At 42.5% G+C, this 6,351-nt stretch overlaps 1 non-coding gene across 1 annotated transcript; it reads left to right on the top strand.

The window, feature by feature from the left end:
* Positions 1-427: 427 nt before the first annotated feature.
* On the top strand, positions 428-534 carry LOC131252295 (small nucleolar RNA R71). The gene has a single exon (XR_009174325.1). It is a non-coding gene; the product is annotated as a small nucleolar RNA R71 (small nucleolar RNA).
* The last annotated feature ends 5,817 nt before the right edge of the window (positions 535-6,351 follow it).

Raw genomic sequence — 6,351 nt, 5'->3', positions numbered from 1 at the left:
CCTGTTCTCCAAAAAATGTTCATAGCATGCACTTGTTCAGAGAGAAATTTTGAAAATGCTACAACAGATGGACAAGACTACGTAGGATGGGCGGGACTGGAACATATGGCACATGACTCGATCTGAGTTGTTTTTGGAGGTACATTATTTAACTTCAAAGCATCAACTTTCTTTGTCAGGCTATTAATCTTGGTATAAAGATCTGACGTGACTCCTATCTCATATATACTACCATTCTTCGGTGGTTGGGGACTTCTTTCACCTCTATTTGAATAGTCTCATTGCTGGAAGTTTTCACACAAGGTTTCAAAGAAATTTCAAGCTTCGACATCACTTTTGGTCATGAATGACCCTCCACTGGAGGCATCAACCATGCGACGGTTTTGGGGTGTCAAAATAGAAGTATCGAACCTATTGCCACTTCTCAAAACCATGGTGTGGACATTTAAGAAGCAAGTCCTTCCATCTTTCCCAACATTCGTGAAAATGCTCACCCTCTTTTTGTGTGAAATTAGTAATTTCTCTACGGAGAGCATTAGTTTTGTGAACGGGGAAGAACTTGTTTAAGAGCTTCTTAGACAGTTGGTCTCATGTAGTGATAGACCCAACTTCTAGAGAATTCAACCATGCTTTCGCCTTATCCTTCAAAGAAATGGGAAAAATGCGCAAACGGATCGAATCATCTAAAAAATTGTGGAACCTAAAGGTAGAGCATATGTCTAAGAATTCTTTCACATGATGATATGGATCCTCCTTATTTAAACCATAGAAGGAGGGCAACAATTGTATGACCCTAGGTTTAAGTTCAAAGTGTGCTACCGTGGTGGCTGACAACACTATGCATGAAGGTGCATTAAATTGGATAGGAGCTAAATAATCTCTAAGAGCTTTAATTCCATTCTCATCCGCCATTTCAAATAGAATGTTTCTCAATCTTCTACGAAATGTTGTTTCTATTTTAAGATCAAAAGGTGCTAGTTCTATGTTAAGAGATCTACGCCCTAGCATAAACTGAGTTATTGCAATGTAAGAAAGAAAGATAAACTAAGATGCAACCTAAGAGAAATAAAAATAGAGCTAAAAATTATGAATTCCTAAAAACAAGATGAAACTATGCAAACAAGAATCGAAAGAAAGAACTCGAAAAAGGAGAAAAGGAGATGATTGATTTTTGAAGAATTAAGAGCTCCTCCTTCACTTTGAAGACAATTTTTTTTTTCCACTTCCTTCCTCAATTCATGTAGAAAATAAAGACAAGAATAAATTAAGTTTCCTAAAATTTGTGAAATGATGCAAGAAAAATCCTAGGGCTATGAATTATGATAAGAGAGAATCCTAAATCCAATTGGACCAAAACAGTCATCGGCAACGACACCAAAAACTTGATGTTTTATTTAAACCAACCAGATTTAAATTGATTTTAAACTCGCAAGTATACGAATCAGGTGTAGACATGGTACGTATTTCGAGATCATTCCCACGAGGACTGGTTGTCACAATTTGAATTTTATGATTCTTCTTAACTAATCTAACAAATAGTTTAGCTAGTTCTTAAGTAAACTAACAAAAATCAATGAAAAATAACTGAGAACAAGAAGGAAAATTCACTCAAGGAGAACACTAGGACTTTTGAATCCACCTCTAATTATCCTAACTCTTGTTTTACTTGTTGATTCATCCTAATTCAAATTGATATACATTCAATAAATAAAGCACAATCTATGTCCTTGTTCAGGCACACAGGATGTATAATTCCCTTGAAGCACAGGTATTTTTCCCTTAAAATCAATTGTCCCTAATGCATGCACATCAATTGTCATTTATATATAGACATTAAGAATCAACTAAAGCACTTAAATCCACATCCGCCATCTAATATCTTGATTATGAATCACAAAAGATGAAATTGGGAAAAAATCTCAAAGATCACATCTTTCCATCCATGTTTAGGCATGAATAGATGTAAATTTCTATTTCTTTCTTTGTAAGAAAACCTGTTCATGGTCAGACACAAGCACACCTAGAATAAGATTCCAAACAACATCCACATCTAGACTTTGGGTAAGCTCATAGATTGGAGAGGTATAGAGTTTTCATTTAATCATAATAGAGAAAGAAATAAATCAATCAATTCTGGATGAAATCAACAAATAATAAGAATCATTCAAATTAGGGGCTTCATCTCAGCCCTAGCTAAGAAATTAAAAAATCATGGGATGTAACAGAGATTCAATTGGAAAGAAGAAAAACATAATTGATAAGAAGCATATCCCTTACACAACCCTTTGATTTCTTTTAATCTATGATGAATTTGTCAACCCCAACATCGTCAAAAGAAATCTCTTTTGGAGCAATCCCTTCTCGAGCAATTTCTCCTTTTCTTCCTCTCTCTCTCTCTCTCTCTCTCTCTCTCTCTCTCTTTTCACTCACGTCCACAATTGGGATCAGATCAAAAGATCCCCTCTCTCTCTCTTTCTCTCTCCCTTTTATATAGCAAGGAGGTCGGTGGCTATGTTTATGCAAGGAGAGGGGGTCATGTGTAATCTTACACAGCAATAGATTTAGGAAGTCACTAAGTCAGCTGATGTCCTTTGTAAGAGGGTTTTTGTGGACGGAATCTGTTGAGTGGCTTGATTGAATTTGGTGTGGAAGGAGTGGGGATGTGGTCAGTTTTATCCCTAGAATATGATGGACAGTCTGGATTTCCTCGACATCCAACCGTGATGGCCCACCTGGAGCGACAGTTCCGTACGCAAAACAGAGTTTGCGTAACCTCTACTTGCGCTGATGAATGGTGGGGTTCAGAATCGACACCGAAAAGGAAATCCATTCCAATCATTGGATTCTGCTCGCAAAAAAGGTCGAAAATAGTGCAGTTCAGCTCGGATTTGGTGTGGCCCACTTGGACTTTTACTCCACCAACCATCTTGCATTTGAACGGTCGAAAACAAATCTCCATTATCTTCTGAGATTTTGTCACCTAGGAGATGGTTACACCCCCCCTCTGGACACAGCGGATAGCCCCGATTGTACATGTGATGGACGGTGTGGGCCCACTACGCACTTCAGCGGACGCACGTCCGCTTTCTGGTGAAAACGGAATTCTCGTTTTAGAAGGAATACGGGTCAGGGCGGTTTAACCGCCCTGGCCATTTTGATGTAGCGCATGTGCCCTTGCATTATGTGCACGCCCAACATTATATGGGGTCCACTGTGATATATGTGAGGGATCTAATCTGTCCATCCATTTTTTCATCCAAATTAAAGGCTTGAGACCAACTTTGAAGCATATCCAGATATCAAGTGGGACCTAAATCAGGGATATGGGGGCTGATCTGTCCATTGGGCCACTTTCAGAAGGATCCAATGGCTGAAATTTGACGTGTATGGTTAATTTAGTGTCCTCAGCCCATGTATGACGTCTCAAGTTGAACGGACGACGGGAACCCTGTGATCTTGCATTCTAGACAATTTTCGAGCCTGTTTAACGTGAATGGCCTGATTTTCTTGAATCTCTGGCATGTAATTTCTTCGATCTCGGTCCCCTGGGGTCTGTCCCTTGCTTTGGTGACTTTGGAGCATTAATTCCATACTTTTAGTATCCTTTTTCAGTCCAAGCTCCTAATTACACCTTACATCAAAACACAATTAAAATTTGACTTTAAGCATTATCATGTATGTAAAATTAGGTAATAATTAGGGTCTAATATATAATATTCAACCCTCAACAATTAGCAATGTTCCTTCTCCAGGGTGAGGCAGAGCACTGGTGGACATTAGTCCCCCGTGTGGTAGGCGCTGATTTTGAGTGGACGTGGGAGGACTTTGTTGATCGGTTTGACTGACAGTATTTTTCTGATCACATCTGATAGCAGCAAGCATTGTAGTTTAAGGCCCTAGTGCAGGGTGATATGACGGTGGCTCAGTATGCGGCTCATTTTGTAGTGCTATCCAGATTTACGCCGTACTTGGTAGATGATGAGGAGAGGAGAGCCCGCCGTATCAAGGACGGGTTGCATTACGGTCTTCGAGGTCATATTATTGGACATAAGCTCTCGACTTTCGAGGGGTTGGTATGGAAGACCCAGATCTTTGAGGCTCAGTGGGCCAATTCTAAAAGTGATCGTGGTTAGAGGAGAGATCGGAAGAGGCAAGCTCCTTCCGCTGACTCCCAGCAACGTTGACCATAGCAGAGGCGCACAGGTCACTCAGCATTCTGAGCGCTAGCAGTACCTCTAACACTACCTTTGAGGCAGTTCACTGACACCTATTGTAAGACTTGTGTCCTAGTCCGTACCATTTCGTTGGCTTCTATGGTCCTTCCGGTCGAATTTTGGCAACCCTCGACCCGTGTCCGACGTTTGTGGGCGATCCTAAACCGGGTCCCTCATACCGAAGTTAGTTCAAACTGAACTTGTACCTTAGCGACCGTGCCATCGCTGTGGTTCTAACGCCGTGACTCACGCACCGAATCGATACCCAGACCAGGAGATGTGAACTTGTGTTCAATTCAAAGAAAATGCCGCGCGTTGTGAATATTGAGGAATCTCTACGATATGTCCCATCAATCAATGTCAAGTACAAGCCATACCCCAAGTACAACAACCCATCCCTACCTTTTCAAAAGTCCACTCTCTCTCCCCCACCATCCCTCTTTTACCCCATTTTCAACCACAACCATACCTCCCATCACCTTTTTCTTATAACCACCACATCACCCATCCTTATCATCCCATCACTTCTCTCCCTCCCTCATTTCTCAAAAATCTCTCCCAAGCAACATCCCACGTCCAACCTCCATCTCTCCCAAACCATAAGTGTGGCCCACCCTCTCATCTCTCATCCACACCATCAAAATCCCATCAACCACCATCAAAAGTAAAGGCAAGGAGCATAGAAGGCTAAGGGAGCAAGGAGGAGGCCTAGAGGTGGGTGATCTTTGAGTTTCTACCGTTGATTTCATGATTTGAGGGCCCACTTATTGGTGGGACCCATTTCGATGTATGTGATGTACCAATGGAGGGCCCATAGTGGCTGGGTCCCTCCTCTCTATCTCACTGTATCTCTCTCTCTTTGTCTCTCTTTCTCTCTCTTTTGTTATGGGTGTGGTCCACTAGATCCACACCGATCGTGGACCCACCATGATGGATGTATTCTATCAACGCCGTCCATCTGCTTTATCCATCCCATTCAGTGGGCCTGACCTGGATGATGGAAAACATAAATATTAGACCCATCAGGTGGGCCACGTTCATGTGGGACCCACCTTGATGACACGTGGCCCACCTACATGTGGGATCCACCATGATGATTTTGTTATATCCATGCTGTCTGGCGTCAAGGAGACGCTGGACAGGGAGTGGGTAACATGGAGTGCGTGTATAGACATGGGTGCGTACTAACAAGCTAATAAATTTTTTTTGGGTGGGCTGCTCATGCAGGCCCCACCTTGATATGTGGGTACAATCCACATCGTCCATTCCATTCCCCATTTGATTTTAGGCATTAGGCCAAAAAAATAAGGTTGATCCAACTATTTGGCGGGCCATACCATAGGAAACAGTGGTGTTTACCATTGAAAACCACCTGGATCTTTTTTCTCGTCAAAAACAAGCTGCATATTGGACTCATTTGGTCGGTCTTGGACCGTGGAATCTAATGATGGAGTGGATTTATCTGATGCGGGCCTCCCATGGGAAAAATCGCAAGTTTTGTTAATTTTAAAAAAAAAATAGCGATGAGGCAGCAGCCGCTGACACGAGGACGCAGCAGCATCTGACGCTGGCGTGCACGGGTGAGCTGGGACCCACGGCCCCAGCTTTGGGCCCCACTGTGACATGTGTTGAACATCAACACGGTACATTTGGTGGCCCCTCCTCAGGGCAGCGGGCCGCCCCAAAAATCAGCCGTATATGCAGCTCAGGTGGCACACATCACTAGGAATAGTGTGGATTGAACATCTACCATTGAGACCCTTTAGGGTTGTTGAAGTTTTGGATTAGATAAGAAATTTATTTTTACTTTTCATCCAGGTACGTGTGACCATGTCAAAAGGTTTGGATGGAAAATACACATTACAGTGGGCCCAGGTCCACGTGACCTTTGAACAGATTGGATGCAAATAAACATTATGGTGGGCCCCTGGTCCCTGTGACTTTATGAATAGTTTGGATGTCATATAAACAACATGGTGGGCCATTGGTCCACGTGACCTTATCAACAGTTTGGATGTCATGTAAACAGTATGGTGGACCCACCATGGTTTATGTATTTCATCCACACCGTCCACAACTGGACGGTGGGACCCGCCATGGTGCATGTGTTGCATCCAATCTGCCCGACCATTTTAAA

Source organism: Magnolia sinica, chromosome 7, assembly GCF_029962835.1.
Source record: "Magnolia sinica isolate HGM2019 chromosome 7, MsV1, whole genome shotgun sequence".
Taxonomy (NCBI): domain Eukaryota; kingdom Viridiplantae; phylum Streptophyta; class Magnoliopsida; order Magnoliales; family Magnoliaceae; genus Magnolia; species Magnolia sinica.
This window is presented reverse-complemented; position numbering and strand designations above follow the sequence as displayed.